The 17,149-nt window shown below is 47.3% G+C and overlaps 1 protein-coding gene across 1 annotated transcript in view; it reads left to right on the top strand.

The window, feature by feature from the left end:
* The first annotated feature begins 871 nt into the window (after positions 1-871).
* Positions 872-17,149, top strand: part of LOC138247433 (IgGFc-binding protein-like) — a 76,338-nt gene continuing 60,060 nt past the window's right edge. Inside the window, exon 1 of the mRNA XM_069202065.1 lies at positions 872-909. The gene's annotated coding sequence lies outside the window, so the exon portion shown is untranslated. The remainder of the gene's footprint in view (positions 910-17,149) is intronic.

The raw sequence follows: 17,149 nt of genomic DNA, 5'->3' as shown, positions 1-17,149 counted from the left end.
CAAGGCTGCATCAGTCAGTCTGACCCAGAAGTGGATTCAGCAGCCAAGCAGAGGCACAGAATGGTTAAGCAAAAAAATGCCCACTTTGTAAAAGTGGCATTTTCAAACAGACAGTCTAAAAAAAACACTTAAACGGTATTTAAAGCAAATCCCCATGTTAACCTATGGGAAAGATAGGCCTTGCAATGTGAAAAATGAATTTGGCAGTACATCAGGACATGTAAAATAACACCAGTACATGTCCTACCTTTTGAATACACTACACCCTGCCCATGGGGCTACCTAGGGCATACCTTAGGGGTGACTTACATGTAGTAAAAGGGGAGGTTTGGGCTTGGCAAGTGGGCACACTCGGCAGGTTGAATTGGCAATGCTAAACTGCACACACAGTAGCTGCAGTGGCCGGTCTAAGACATGTTTATGGGTGGCACAATCAGTGCTGCAGGCCCACTAGTAGCATTTGATTTACAAGCCCTGGGCACTCCTAGAGCACTTTACTAGGCACTTACCAATCAATAAAATATGCCAATCAGGGATAACCAATCATAATCACAATTTACATAGGGAGCACTTGTACTTTAGCATTGGTCAGCAGTGGTAAAGTGCTCAGAGTACCAAAAAACAGCAAAAACTAAATCAAGCATGCAGTTAAAAATATAGTAGGCAGATGCAAACAGGGAAAATAATACCAAGGATGCCAGGTTTAACAGTACATAATATTCAGATGGGTGCAGTCTTGTTCAACTGTACATTCTAACGTCCTAAATAATAATTAACAATGTTGCGTCAAATTATTCACTGCTTCAGGGCATGCTGTCTTGTAGACATTGGCAGTAGATGCAAGAAAGCAGAGCTTAAAAGGCTTGTGAGTGGATGAGCCAGCAATTCTGTGGCTTCGTTTCCTTTCAGGTGAGTCCATGTGAGCATTCCGAGCCTTAAAAAGTTAATCTACAATCCTGCTGCTTAATTTCTGAATCTAGTTAAATTCGACCACATACTCGATCGGCTAACAGCTCAACTAGTAGACTAATTTCTAGAATATTGCGACATACCCTGTATAAACATCTCTTTACACTTGGTTGCGGATACTTGTGCATAAGGCGAGAAACCATTTAGACCTGTGGTTCCCAACTTGTGGTCTAGTGACCCCGGGGGGGGGGGGTGCAAAGCCTCCTTATGGGGTCTGTGACTACTTAGAAAATTAACTAATATTAGCAATTTAATACAGTGTATATAAATAAAATGGCTAAATGTAGAATTGAAAATGTTAAAACGTACTATAAATGTCAAGGAATTTGAAATTGGAGGCTAAAAATGAAATTGGTATCCTCAGATTGATTCGTGGGAGCAGTGCGGGTGCATCAGACAGACTATAGTATGGACAATGTGTGGCTTCAACTGAATTTAGAGAAGCTCCAACCTTTTTATTTTATTTGTTTGTAAATTAAATAAAATATGTTATCATTTGTGTATGCGTGTGATGGAATGCTTGCTTCTGTATTTTTGGGTATTGTTTTGTGGTTCAAATCATCAATAGTGTTTAGGCCGGGGTCCCCGACTTCCAGTAATGATAAAGTGGGGGTCCACAGAGGTGAAAAGGTTGGGAGCCACTGATTCTTTACGAAATAATACGTGGAGAAAATTGATTTTATTTAAAGATGACTGGTGGAGGAACAGTTTGTTGATAACTGAAAACTCACTTTACTCTATTTTTGAAGGGGTGTTTAATTAAGGTTTCTCTGTTACAATCCCTATCTCAATGATTTATATTCAGAGACTTAGATGTGTTTAGAAATCAATTTTTACATATTACACTGGTACAAATTACATTGTATGGTGTGGAATGGAGCATATTCTGTTCGCACAATTGCAAACTACACAAGCAACAAAACGTGGTAAATGAGTTTTCTATACGTTAGCACTGATGCCACATTTGTGTAATCCACCCATGGTGCGCAAACGTCAGGTGGCAAATGACTGTCTCTCTCCAAGGCGAAAAGTTGAATGCAAACAGCGATGAACTATGTTCTTACAGCGTTATCGAGTAGTATTCATTCATTAAATGTGGAAATATTTTGATGGTCCTATTTTTCTTCAACTAGAGTGCCATGTAAATTCCTCTAGGTGTGGTCTTAAAATGGGACGGGCGTGCTGTATGCATGTAAGTCAGTTCACCTAAATGCCAGGGGTAGCTGAAGTGACATCACATGCCCTTTGACTTCTGCTTTCACTCTCACACACACACACAAGTTCACAAATACATACACTGTCTCACATAAAGACACTCTCAACCCCAAGCATGCACACAATATACATTTAAAGCATTTTTGTACTTGCCTCACCTGCCATGAAAGGGCATATTCCAGCTAATTGTATTCCATTTGTATTACACTATACTAATCACCAACAATTTATTATTATTCACTGTTAATGTAATAAAACATTTACAGAAAACAGACAGTGGAGCTCCATCTGACCTCCATAAGGACAGCTGCCACTGTGTTCCTGGCACTGAATTTGTCACCTCTGAGGCCAGAGGTCATAGAGGCAGTGCCAGGGATAGCAAACAACAAGCCAGGGATATGTCCACCTTCAATAAGCAGTGTTAAATGGTGTAAAAATGCCCAGATCCTGAGATTGCAAACAAGCGGGCTGGAGTGAGGGAGATTAAAAGTTAGAGAGGCAGACTTCCCATTTGGTAGCAAGAGGAGAGTCAGGAGAGATCTCAAGTTAATAAGAAAAAGGAAAAACACAAAGAAAAATGTTCAATTAAATGAGCAATACAAACGGACAGAAGTTTATCAGTTGAACTCAAATATTATGGGGTTGCAAAACTAATAACGCAAGAAGCACTGGCAAAACTAAAAGGTTTGCTGTTTCTGTGATGAACCATAATAAGTAGTCAGACAGGTGCAGACTAGACGGATTTGTTTTTGTTGGAAAATGGGTTATTGGTAGGGCAGGTAGGTACCTACACCTAGCAACAAGCCACTAACCTCCACATAGGTACAGTTAGGTCTCAGTAAATTAATCCCAGCTCTACCCTTGGTAGCTTGGCATCGAGCGTCAAGGCTTAACTTAGGAGACAAAGTGTAAAGCATTCAAATATCACAAAACAGTAATTAAATAAAACACAGGAAACAGTTTAAAAATCCAAAACCAATTTATAAAAATAGCTTATATTTTTATCTTTAAAATGACACAAAAACGATTAAAATCGGTTCAGGGGAACCGGAGATATGAATTTTTAAAGTATTATTATTTTCTAGCGCTTAGAAACAAAAAGCGCCAATCGGGTCATCTGGTTGCACCAGGACCGGGGCAAAGTCAAACTTTCAGGCCGACCGCGATGGAGCCCTGCTCGGCTACAAGTCGCGGGAGGCCTCGGTTAAAAAGTTACCTTCTGACTTAGGTGGTCATTCCGACCTAGGCGGGCGGCGGTTGCCGCCCGCCCGTCGGAATCCGCCTGAATACCGCCCCGCGGTCAATTGACCGCGAGGGGTATTCTGACTTTCCCGCTGGGCCGGCGGGCGATCTGATTCAGATCGCCCGCCGGCCCAGCGGGAAAGCGCCTTCCACAAGGAAGCCGGCTCGGAATCGAGCCGGCGGAGTGGAAGGCGTGCGACGGGTGCAGCAGCACCCGTCGCGCTTTTCAGTGTCTGCATCGCAGACACTGAAAAGCCTAGTTGGGCCCTGTTAGGGGGCCCCTGCCGTGCCCATGCCATGGGCATGGGCACGGCAGGGGCCCCCAGGGGCCCCGCGACCCCCCCCTACCGCCATCCTGTTCATGGCGGCTTTCCCGCCATGAACAGGATGGCGGTAGGGGGGGTCAGAATCCCCTCGGCGGCACAGCGAGCTGCGCCGCCTTGGAGGATTCTAAGGGTCAGTGGAAAACCGGCGGGAGACCGCCGGTTTTCCCGTTCTGACCGCGGCCAAAGCGCCGCAGTCAGAATGACCAAGGGAGCACCGCCGGCCTGTCGGCGGTGCTCCCGCCCCCGTTGGCCCTGGCGGTAGGGAACCGCCAGGGTCAGAATGAGGGCCTTAGTCTCTTTTTTGATGTTTTTCTTCCCCGGGACGAACCTGCCAGTTGAATCCGACCTCCTGGAGCCCTTGTCCGGATACGCGAAGTCGGTTTCCTCGGTGGTGATTTTTACCTTCGGACTTAGTCGTTTTTTCGAGATGAAAATCCTTCGACCGGGGTAAACCTGGATCTTGATCCGACGTCCATGGAGCCCTTCTCGGATACGATGGCTGGGAGGTCCCGGTCAACTTTTTACGTTCGGACTTAGTCTCTTTTTTGGATGTTTTTCTTTACCGGAACGAACCACGAAGTCAGGCCGGGTCGCGGTTGAGGCAAGCCGGCTAGAATTTCCGCGTCGGTCGGTCACTTTATGGAGCTTTTTTTCAAAAATTCTCCAATCTTTTCCAAACTTCTGGGGCTTCACCCAGATGTTCTTTTAAGGTTCTTTTGGGGTCCACAGCTCACCCCAAGGGTCCAGAAGTTCTGTGATGGTCCTTGGGGGGTGCGGACTTCAACTCCCAGAATGCACCTGGCGCAAACTCCTTTTTGGCCACTGGACAGTGGTCAGCTGGTCGCTTTCTTCAGGAGTTGGTGCAGGGGACTCTGGTTTAGCAATTTTTCACCTGTAGCAAACAGGGAGTCCCTCCTTGAACCAGTTGAAGCCAGGCAAAGTCCTTCTTGTGGTGAAGCCCAAGTGTGCAGCTGGTGCAGTCCTTCTGAGTGCAGGTTCCAGGTGCCAGCCAGGGGTCCAGCAGGGCAGTCCTTCTTCTTCTTTAGTTCCTTTCTTGTTGAATTCTGGAGGGGATCTGAGGTGTGGGTGCAGGTCTGCCAGTTTTATCCTTGCTCCTGGGTGAAAAGCAGGGGGTCCCTGGTTCTCCAATCAGGGACAGGGTCGTCCCCCTGTGATGACCACTTCCTGGGAAGTGTGGCAAAAATCCATCCCAGAAGGCAACAGTCTCTAAAAATCCAACATGGATGAATCTGATTTTTGGAGGTTACATCTGGCTGAGCCCACCCACTGGTGTGGCTAAAAATCATAAACACACCCCTCTCCTGCCCTCTCCTGCCCTCTCCTAATCTAATCATGGGGGCACCTAGCTGTCTGGGGTTGCAGGATGTGGGGGTGTTGCTGGGTGCTGCAAATGTCCTTCTCTGCCTTTGAAGACCAGTTTGGCAGCCCTCCCCCTTCCTGCCTCACCATCTGCTGAGGGGAGATTCTCTCCCCCAAGCACATTCCTTTGTGTGAAGTCTGGCCACTTCACACCTCATCAAGGCAGCCTGGCAGAAGCTGCTGCAGGCTGGCCAATCAGAGCACAGCAGCAAAAACAATGCAGAGCTGAAATTGGCAACTTTTTAGGTAAAGTCTAAACTTCTTACCTGGACAAGTTATATTAAATCCAACAACTGGAAGTTGTGGGATTTATTACAACAATCAATTTGATACCAAATTCTTGGTATGTAACATTTAAGGAGACTTTAAAATTTAAAATAAAGTCTGCCCATTCTAGCCTATGAAGGCCATTTACTTCAATGAGGGAAAAACGAATTTGGCTGTTTTTACCTCACCAGGGCTTATAAATCTATTTTTATAAAGTCCCTGCTTATAGTTACATGGCACCCAGCCCTAGGGGCACATAGGGCACACCTTAGGGGTGCCTTCTATGTAAAAATAAGGTAGTTTAAGACTTTGGAAGTACCTTTAATTCCAAAGTCGAATTTGCATATAACTTTAATTTAAAAGCAGCCAGCAAGGCAGGCTTGCTTTTAAAATGACACTGGGCACCTCAGCAATGCACCTAGGTGTGCACCACCTATGCTGTGGTCCCTAAACCTACATGCCCTACCATATACTAGGGACTTATAGGTAGGTTAACTTAGCCAATTATAATTAGCCTAATTTGCATATCCATTTTACACAGAGCACAGGCCCTGGGACTGGTTAGCAGTACCCAGGGCACCATCAGAGTCAGGAAAACACCAGCATAAAGTGGAAAATGGGGGCAAAAAGTTATGGGGCCTCTGCAATCAGCCCCAGTTTCTCACACAACCCCCCCCCCCAGCCCACACGCCCAGGAGACTCAGCCCAACCCTGGGAGAGTCTTCCTGGCTTGTTAGGTGAGGAAGACAGTGAAGAAAACTGGCTGTCCCTTTGCAGGGCCTACTCTGCCTTATATCCTCCTGTCAGGGTCACTCCCTCTGGGTAGTGAAGCCATCCCAACAGTAAAAGGACCCAATTCAAACTGAAACTTCCCTCTAGGGGGGTCTTCCTCCTCTCTCTCTGCCAACTTGGGTAGTGAGGTGCCCACCTCCCCTACTCCAAACTTTGCTAGGGCAACACCTAGCTTACCCAAAGAGGTCACCCAACACTTGAGCAACCCCACCATGACCAATAGGGTCAGGGGGCCTACTTTGCTATTGGCCCTGGGGTCTGCCTCCCAGGCCAAGTACAGTGCTGCCAGGAAGGCTAGCATCCAGCAGAGGCTACTGACAGCTGTCAGTACCCAGAACCACACCCTAAGCTCTCCACTGACAGGTGGCTGAGCTGCTTTAGGGGCTTCTTTGGGGTCCTGGCACCCCTCTTGCTGTCTAGAGTGGGGGGCTACCACCTCCTGTGGCAGACACCCTCCTTCCACTCTCCCTTCTGTCAGTGCAGGGGCAACACCTTGCATCTGGACAGCTGCCTGACTACTCAGGACTTCCTTGGGGTCAGGTGAGGCCTCACCAGTGCCAACTCTGGGCTCCCCCCTTACTGGGGCAGAAGGCCCTTGGCTCCCTGGAACTCTCTTTAAGAGTGGCCTACCCTTTCTTTTCTTCTTTCCTTTTCTTGGGGACCCCTGTCTCCTAACTGGAGGGACTGACTCCCCAGGACTTTGGGTTGGGGGGGCGCCCTGGGCGACCACCCCATCTGTGACCAGACTCACCTCTGGGAGGTCATTGCCCAGGATACAATCTAGGGGAAGGTCAGCACTGACTACCACCCTAATCCAGTCAAGGATACCCTCCCTCTCTAGGGGCACTATGGCTACAGGTTTGGAGGTGACCTCCCCTGTGGCTATCCTGACTTTCTTTGTCTTTCCTGGGACATACACGTCTGGGGTCACTAACCGGTCACTCACTATAGTGTGACTGACACAGGTGTCTCTCAGGCCAGTGGTAGGGATCCCATTCACTTGAATGTGGTGGAAGTGCCTACTTCCACCCTCAGGGATCACCAGCTTACCATCTGGTCCTGTCTCCCAGCTTAATGCTAAGAGGACTTCATCATCTGAGGAATCTTCCTCCATGGCTACACTGGACAGCCCAATGCTAACCACCTTCTTTGGACAGGCTGCATCTCCTCTGAAGTGACCTGTCTGCTGACAGTCAAAGCAAGCCCTACTGTCCAAGAGTTTTTTTAACCCAGGGTCTAACTGTCTCTGCTGGTCAGAGTGGGAGTGGGATTTACTCTCCTCCTTCTTAGGGTTCTGGGGTACAGAGGGAGTCTCTGTGGTGGGCTTACCACCTCCCTCCTTAGGTTTTTGGGGACCTGTCCCCCCCTTCTTGGAGTCTCCCCCCTGGGACTTGACAACCACCCTGGTTCTCAACCACTCATCAGCTGCCTCCCCTAGCTCTCTAGGGTTGGTCTGCTTAGAGTCCACTAGATGCTGGCGTAACCTTTCTTGGGTACAATTGGTCAAGATGTGCTCTCTCATGATCGGATTGTATAACCCCTCATAAGTATTTACTTTGTTACCAATAATCCAGCCCTCTAGTGCCTTTAGTGAAATGTCCAAAAAGTCAACCCAAGACTGGGTACTGACCTTCTGGGTGTCCCTGAACTTCATTCTATATTGCTCTGGGGTCAGACCAAACTTCTTGGCTAAGCACCTCTTCATACTAGGGTATGAATCTGCCTCCTCCCCCCTTAAGGTCAGAAGCCTATCCCTCCCTGAGTTGGGGACCAACTCCCACAAAAGGGAACCCCAGTATTGAGGCCTAACCCTTCTCATTTGGAGTGCCCTCTCAAAGGCCCCCAGCCACTTATCTATGTCATCCCCCTCTACATAAGCAGGAACCACCCCCTTGGGTAATCTGGGGCAAACTCCCCCACCCAAGGACACCTCAGCTTCTTTATCGCTGCTTCCATCTCTTTTCTCTTTGTATGCCCACTTTTTATTTTCTAGGGCCAGCTTCTCTGCTTCCAAAGCTATGTATGCTAGCTGGGCCTCCAGCTCTCTTTCTCTGATGGATGGGTTCTCTCCTCCTGAAAGGACCCCCTTCCCACCACTAGCTTTGGATCTGCCCCTAGTGACTGTATTTACTGAGGACCGTTCTTCCTCGTCCTCACTTAGGGTCAGATGCCTTCCCTCCCCTGAGTGGTTAGAGCTTGCATCCTCCCTTCTTTCTCCCTCCTCTGGAGCTTCTTCTGACTCTACCTCTTGGGCCTCAGCCCATGCTGTCAGGGATGTGATCAGGATTTGCTTCCTGAGATCAGTGGTTGCAGGCAACCCTCTTTCAATACACAACCCCCTAAGCTGGACTACTGTCAGTGTGGGTAGGCTAGCCAGATCAAGCTCCATGGTTCCCTAGTTTTGTGTCAACAAAAACGTTTTGCAAAAATTGGAAACAAGAATTTAGAAAAATTACAAAAATTCAATAATTGAAATTAATCCAAATTAAAAATTAAAAACAATTTTTGCACTAGGACAATTTAAAGGATTTTTAATTTGTTTTACCTAAAACTGTAACGTGATATTGAACACAAGTACAGGATCCCACCGCTGCCACCAATTATGTTGGAAAATGGGTTATTGGTAGGGCAGGTAGGTACCTACACCTAGCAACAAGCCACTAACCTCCACATAGGTACAGTTAGGTCTCAGTAAATTAATCCCAGCTCTACCCTTGGTAGCTTGGCATCGAGCGTCAAGGCTTAACTTAGGAGACAAAGTGTAAAGCATTCAAATATCACAAAACAGTAATTAAATAAAACACAGGAAACAGTTTAAAAATCCAAAACCAATTTATAAAAATAGCTTATATTTTTATCTTTAAAATGACACAAAAACAATTAAAATCGGTTCAGGGGAACCGGAGATATGAATTTTTAAAGTATTATTATTTTCTAGCGCTTAGAAACAAAAAGCGCCAATCGGGTCATCTGGTTGCACCAGGACCGGGGCAAAGTCAAACTTTCAGGCCGACCGCGATGGAGCCCTGCTCGGCTACAAGTCGCGGGAGGCCTCGGTTAAAAAGTTACCTTCTGACTTAGTCTCTTTTTTGATGTTTTTCTTCCCCGGGACGAACCTGCCAGTTGAATCCGACCTCCTGGAGCCCTTGTCCGGATACGCGAAGTCGGTTTCCTCGGTGGTGATTTTTACCTTCGGACTTAGTCGTTTTTTCGAGATGAAAATCCTTCGACCGGGGTAAACCTGGATCTTGATCCGACGTCCATGGAGCCCTTCTCGGATACGATGGCTGGGAGGTCCCGGTCAACTTTTTACGTTCGGACTTAGTCTCTTTTTTGGATGTTTTTCTTTACCGGGACGAACCACGAAGTCAGGCCGGGTCGCGGTTGAGGCAAGCCGGCTAGAATTTCCGCGTCGGGTCGGTCACTTTATGGAGCTTTTTTTCAAAAATTCTCCAATCTTTTCCAAACTTCTGGGGCTTCACCCAGATGTTCTTTTAAGGTTCTTTTGGGGTCCACAGCTCACCCCAAGGGTCCAGAAGTTCTGTGATGGTCCTTGGGGGGTGCGGACTTCAACTCCCAGAATGCACCTGGCGCAAACTCCTTTTTGGCCACTGGACAGTGGTCAGCTGGTCGCTTTCTTCAGGAGTTGGTGCAGGGGACTCTGGTTTAGCAATTTTTCACCTGTAGCAAACAGGGAGTCCCTCCTTGAACCAGTTGAAGCCAGGCAAAGTCCTTCTTGTGGTGAAGCCCAAGTGTGCAGCTGGTGCAGTCCTTCTGAGTGCAGGTTCCAGGTGCAGGCCAGGGGTCCAGCAGGGCAGTCCTTCTTCTTCTTTAGTTCCTTTCTTGTTGAATTCTGGAGGGGATCTGAGGTGTGGGTGCAAGTCTGCCAGTTTTATCCTTGCTCCTGGGTGAAAAGCAGGGGGGCCCTGGTTCTCCAATCAGGGACAGGGTCGTCCCCCTGTGATGACCACTTCCTGGGAAGTGTGGCAAAAATCCATCCCAGAAGGCAACAGTCTCTAAAAATCCAACATGGATGAATCTGATTTTTGGAGGTTACATCTGGCTGAGCCCACCCACTGGTGTGGCTAAAAATCATAAACACACCCCTCTCCTGCCCTCTCCTAATCTAATCATGGGGGCACCTAGCTGTCTGGGGTTGCAGGATGTGGGGGTGTTGCTGGGTGCTGCAAATGTCCTTCTCTGCCTTTGAAGACCAGTTTGGCAGCCCTCCCCCTTCCTGCCTCACCATCTGCTGAGGGGAGATTCTCTCCCCCAAGCACATTCCTTTGTGTGAAGTCTGGCCACTTCACACCTCATCAAGGCAGCCTGGCAGAAGCTGCTGCAGGCTGGCCAATCAGAGCACAGCAGCAAAAACAATGCAGAGCTGAAATTGGCAACTTTTTAGGTAAAGTCTAAACTTTTTACCTGGACAAGTTATATTAAATCCAACAACTGGAAGTTGTGGGATTTATTACAACAATCAATTTGATACCAAATTCTTGGTATGTAACATTTAAGGAGACTTTAAAATTTAAAATAAAGTCTGCCCATTCTAGCCTATGAAGGCCATTTACTTCAATGAGGGAAAAACGAATTTGGCTGTTTTTACCTCACCAGGGCTTATAAATCTATTTTTATAAAGTCCCTGCTTATAGTTACATGGCACCCAGCCCTAGGGGCACATAGGGCACACCTTAGGGGTGACTTATATGTAAAAATAAGGTAGTTTAAGACTTTGGAAGTACCTTTAATTCCAAAGTCGAATGTGCATATAACTTTAATTTAAAAGCAGCCAGCAAGGCAGGCTTGCTTTTAAAATGACACTGGGCACCTCAGCAATGCACCTAGGTGTGCACCACCTATGCTGTGGTCCCTAAACCTACATGCCCTACCATATACTAGGGACTTATAGGTAGGTTAACTTAGCCAATTATAATTAGCCTAATTTGCATATCCATTTTACACAGAGCACAGGCCCTGGGACTGGTTAGCAGTACCCAGGGCACCATCAGAGTCAGGAAAACACCAGCATAAAGTGGAAAATGGGGGCAAAAAGTTATGGGGCCTCCGCAATCAGCCCCAGTTTCTCACAGTTTTTGTTATCAGATTTTAACTATTCTATTTAGGACAGGAAAATATAAAAATCAAATTTTCATGAACCATAAGGCAACAACAAAAAAGTGGGTTTGGTAAACCATTACTGCTGCCTCTCTGGTTTTCATTACTCAGAATGCAAATCTAATGAGAGTATATAAAGAAACATTTAGAGGTGGCATTTATGACAGCAGGAACATGGAGGATTCATACCGAAAATTCCCTTCCTGCCTCATGCCTCCTGGAAGGCAAAAGTGAAAAATTCAGGATTGTATCCGACCTCCTAGAGAGTCACGGTTCAGAGACCAGCCACCAGAAACAATGAAGGAGACACAGTCCATTCATCACCAGGGTCTGTGTCTTCGCCTTATGCCCCCTCCACCTTCTCACATCCAGACCACAGTTTCATATTAGGGCACCTGTGGTGCGGATCGCCTTTAGGACTCAAACTACATCTCTGTCGGGCAGGACTCAAAGATATCACATTCTGATTTTGAACAATATTGTACCCTGTTCGCCTGTTGGATTTGGTTCTGCATTTGGCATTATATGAAATGCTTGTGGTACAATTTATAACTATGAGGAATATTTACAAGAAATTGTCGCAGGGCAGTGCTGCAGGTATTTTTGCTGCACAGCCCCACACCAGTTTGAAAGGCAAAAAGGCACCATATTTACAAGATATGGTGTATTTCTGTCCTTTCCACCTCCTCTGGTGCACAATTTGCTGCTTAGCGCTAACGCAGGCACCCTTGCACCGTGGTGCACAGGTGCCTGCGTTGCATGCTTTCTGCACAAAAACAATTCATGGAAGTGTTTTCCTCTTTCTGCAGCAAACACATAGAAAGAGGAACAAATGAGGAGAAATAAAGATATTTCTCCACGTTGCACCTGCCCTGGGGAAGAGTAAAATTTTGAAGCATTCCCAGGTTTACAGATCCTTGCAAATCTGGGAATGTGACAAAACCCATGGGTGTTGTATGGGAAAAAACACCGCAGCTCCCATGGAATGCCCCCCTGACGTAGTGTAGGGGACTGCAGGGACTTGACCTGCAGTGCCTTACACCACAGCTACTAGGTCATGAAAACCCACGTAAAGTGTTCTTTGTGTGGCCTCGTAGGTAAGGATCTGCACTCTGCGTTGCTGGTGCATCACAAAAAATGACGCACCAGTGGTGCAAGGGGGCTTGAAAATATGCCCCTATATAACTTCATGACCTTCATGAAGTCTCTACAAGTATGCCGTTATTCTGTATAGACATGTACACTATTCTTAGACCGCTGCTGGAACAATATTCGGAGTGAGGGTGCTGCCATCCACGTCACATCACTGAACTTAAAGGGGTTGTCAAAAGTCCAAGTGGCACATAAATAACAAGCATAGCAGGTGCAGCATTCAGCAAGAGTGGTAAGGGTAGAGTTTGTAGCTGGTGGTGAATTTTAGAGCACACTGTTGCACATTTATTACTAAAGCATGGTGTAGTAGCACACTGTCATTTACAGACAGCACATTCATCAATAAAATGTCCACTAGCCATGTTTTGAGACATGGCTTCCCGTGCCTGGTCTCTTTTACCCTTTCCACTCCCCCCATTGGTTATCACCTGCCCTGCTATGCTTGAAATTGCTATATATCTAATTGTAACTCCAGCAGATTTTACCTGCTGTGTGTTTTCATACATATTGCACTAAATAAATGCAATATAAAATGAAATGGCCACTACATCTGTAAATACATACAGATTTACTGATAAAACCACATAGCCCACAAACAATATAGTGGAAGTGGAAATTGGGCTTTAGCACATATTTGTCATTTGTGAACCACCAATTAAAGTGTCTTGATTTATTTTGATCCTTTTAAATCCTCGATTCCATCACACTTCAGAATTACAAAAAAGTGCTTCATTTGTGCTTTGCTAGCTAGTAGCGTAACCAGTGTATCATGGGCCCTAATGCATGAAAGAATCTGGTGCTGTTTAAGTTAATCAGGTTTCAGTGGCCCAACTGGCTTCTAGGGGCACATAGGGCACACCTTAGGGGTGCCTTCTATGTAAAAATAAGGTAGTTTAAGACTTTGGAAGTACCTTTAATTCCAAAGTCGAATTTGCATATAACTTTAATTTAAAAGCAGCCAGCAAGGCAGGCTTGCTTTTAAAATGACACTGGGCACCTCAGCAATGCACCTAGGTGTGCACCACCTATGCTGTGGTCCCTAAACCTACATGCCCTACCATATACTAGGGACTTATAGGTAGGTTAACTTAGCCAATTATAATTAGCCTAATTTGCATATCCATTTTACACAGAGCACAGGCCCTGGGACTGGTTAGCAGTACCCAGGGCACCATCAGAGTCAGGAAAACACCAGCATAAAGTGGAAAATGGGGGCAAAAAGTTATGGGGCCTCTGCAATCAGCCCCAGTTTCTCACACAACCCCCCCCCCCAGCCCACACGCCCAGGAGACTCAGCCCAACCCTGGGAGAGTCTTCCTGGCTTGTTAGGTGAGGAAGACAGTGAAGAAAACTGGCTGTCCCTTTGCAGGGCCTACTCTGCCTTATATCCTCCTGTCAGGGTCACTCCCTCTGGGTAGTGAAGCCATCCCAACAGTAAAAGGACCCAATTCAAACTGAAACTTCCCTCTAGGGGGGTCTTCCTCCTCTCTCTCTGCCAACTTGGGTAGTGAGGTGCCCACCTCCCCTACTCCAAACTTTGCTAGGGCAACACCTAGCTTACCCAAAGAGGTCACCCAACACTTGAGCAACCCCACCATGACCAATAGGGTCAGGGGGCCTACTTTGCTATTGGCCCTGGGGTCTGCCTCCCAGGCCAAGTACAGTGCTGCCAGGAAGGCTAGCATCCAGCAGAGGCTACTGACAGCTGTCAGTACCCAGAACCACACCCTAAGCTCTCCACTGACAGGTGGCTGAGCTGCTTTAGGGGCTTCTTTGGGGTCCTGGCACCCCTCTTGCTGTCTAGAGTGGGGGGCTACCACCTCCTGTGGCAGACACCCTCCTTCCACTCTCCCTTCTGTCAGTGCAGGGGCAACACCTTGCATCTGGACAGCTGCCTGACTACTCAGGACTTCCTTGGGGTCAGGTGAGGCCTCACCAGTGCCAACTCTGGGCTCCCCCCTTACTGGGGCAGAAGGCCCTTGGCTCCCTGGAACTCTCTTTAAGAGTGGCCTACCCTTTCTTTTCTTCTTTCCTTTTCTTGGGGACCCCTGTCTCCTAACTGGAGGGACTGACTCCCCAGGACTTTGGGTTGGGGGGGCGCCCTGGGCGACCACCCCATCTGTGACCAGACTCACCTCTGGGAGGTCATTGCCCAGGATACAATCTAGGGGAAGGTCAGCACTGACTACCACCCTAATCCAGTCAAGGATACCCTCCCTCTCTAGGGGCACTATGGCTACAGGTTTGGAGGTGACCTCCCCTGTGGCTATCCTGACTTTCTTTGTCTTTCCTGGGACATACACGTCTGGGGTCACTAACCGGTCACTCACTATAGTGTGACTGACACAGGTGTCTCTCAGGCCAGTGGTAGGGATCCCATTCACTTGAATGTGGTGGAAGTGCCTACTTCCACCCTCAGGGATCACCAGCTTACCATCTGGTCCTGTCTCCCAGCTTAATGCTAAGAGGACTTCATCATCTGAGGAAAATTCCTCCATGGCTACACTGGACAGCCCAATGCTAACCACCTTCTTTGGACAGGCTGCATCTCCTCTGAAGTGACCTGTCTGCTGACAGTCAAAGCAAGCCCTACTGTCCAAGAGTTTTTTTAACCCAGGGTCTAACTGTCTCTGCTGGTCAGAGTGGGAGTGGGATTTACTCTCCTCCTTCTTAGGGTTCTGGGGTACAGAGGGAGTCTCTGTGGTGGGCTTACCACCTCCCTCCTTAGGTTTTTGGGGACCTGTCCCCCCCTTCTTGGAGTCTCCCCCCTGGGACTTGACAACCACCCTGGTTCTCAACCACTCATCAGCTGCCTCCCCTAGCTCTCTAGGGTTGGTCTGCTTAGAGTCCACTAGATGCTGGCGTAACCTTTCTTGGGTACAATTGGTCAAGATGTGCTCTCTCATGATCGGATTGTATAACCCCTCATAAGTATTTACTTTGTTACCAATAATCCAGCCCTCTAGTGCCTTTAGTGAAATGTCCAAAAAGTCAACCCAAGACTGGGTACTGACCTTCTGGGTGTCCCTGAACTTCATTCTATATTGCTCTGGGGTCAGACCAAACTTCTTGGCTAAGCACCTCTTCATACTAGGGTATGAATCTGCCTCCTCCCCCCTTAAGGTCAGAAGCCTATCCCTCCCTGAGTTGGGGACCAACTCCCACAAAAGGGAACCCCAGTATTGAGGCCTAACCCTTCTCATTTGGAGTGCCCTCTCAAAGGCCCCCAGCCACTTATCTATGTCATCCCCCTCTACATAAGCAGGAACCACCCCCTTGGGTAATCTGGGGCAAACTCCCCCACCCAAGGACACCTCAGCTTCTTTATCGCTGCTTCCATCTCTTTTCTCTTTGTATGCCCACTTTTTATTTTCTAGGGCCAGCTTCTCTGCTTCCAAAGCTATGTATGCTAGCTGGGCCTCCAGCTCTCTTTCTCTGATGGATGGGTTCTCTCCTCCTGAAAGGACCCCCTTCCCACCACTAGCTTTGGATCTGCCCCTAGTGACTGTATTTACTGAGGACCGTTCTTCCTCGTCCTCACTTAGGGTCAGATGCCTTCCCTCCCCTGAGTGGTTAGAGCTTGCATCCTCCCTTCTTTCTCCCTCCTCTGGAGCTTCTTCTGACTCTACCTCTTGGGCCTCAGCCCATGCTGTCAGGGATGTGATCAGGATTTGCTTCCTGAGATCAGTGGTTGCAGGCAACCCTCTTTCAATACACAACCCCCTAAGCTGAACTACTGTCAGTGTGGGTAGGCTAGCCAGATCAAGCTCCATGGTTCCCTAGTTTTGTGTCAACAAAAACTTTTTGCAAAAATTGGAAACAAGAATTTAGAAAAATTACAAAAATTCAATAATTGAAATTAATCCAAATTAAAAATTAAAAACAATTTTTGCACTAGGACAATTTAAAGGATTTTTAATTTGTTTTACCTAAAACTGTAACGTGATATTGAACACAAGTACAGGATCCCACCGCTGCCACCAATTATGTTGGAAAATGGGTTATTGGTAGGGCAGGTAGGTACCTACACCTAGCAACAAGCCACTAACCTCCACATAGGTACAGTTAGGTCTCAGTAAATTAATCCCAGCTCTACCCTTGGTAGCTTGGCATCGAGCGTCAAGGCTTAACTTAGGAGACAAAGTGTAAAGCATTCAAATATCACAAAACAGTAATTAAATAAAACACAGGAAACAGTTTAAAAATCCAAAACCAATTTATAAAAATAGCTTATATTTTTATCTTTAAAATGACACAAAAACAATTAAAATCGGTTCAGGGGAACCGGAGATATGAATTTTTAAAGTATTATTATTTTCTAGCGCTTAGAAACAAAAAGCGCCAATCGGGTCATCTGGTTGCACCAGGACCGGGGCAAAGTCAAACTTTCAGGCCGACCGCGATGGAGCCCTGCTCGGCTACAAGTCGCGGGAGGCCTCGGTTAAAAAGTTACCTTCTGACTTAGTCTCTTTTTTGATGTTTTTCTTCCCCGGGACGAACCTGCCAGTTGAATCCGACCTCCTGGAGCCCTTGTCCGGATACGCGAAGTCGGTTTCCTCGGTGGTGATTTTTACCTTCGGACTTAGTCGTTTTTTCGAGATGAAAATCCTTCGACCGGGGTAAACCTGGATCTTGATCCGACGTCCATGGAGCCCTTCTCGGATACGATGGCTGGGAGGTCCCGGTCA

Source organism: Pleurodeles waltl, chromosome 7 (assembly GCF_031143425.1).
Source record: "Pleurodeles waltl isolate 20211129_DDA chromosome 7, aPleWal1.hap1.20221129, whole genome shotgun sequence".
Classification (NCBI taxonomy): Eukaryota; Metazoa; Chordata; class Amphibia; order Caudata; family Salamandridae; genus Pleurodeles; species Pleurodeles waltl.
The sequence above is the reverse complement of the archived record's forward strand: the minus strand, read 5'-3'. Positions and strand labels throughout refer to the sequence as shown.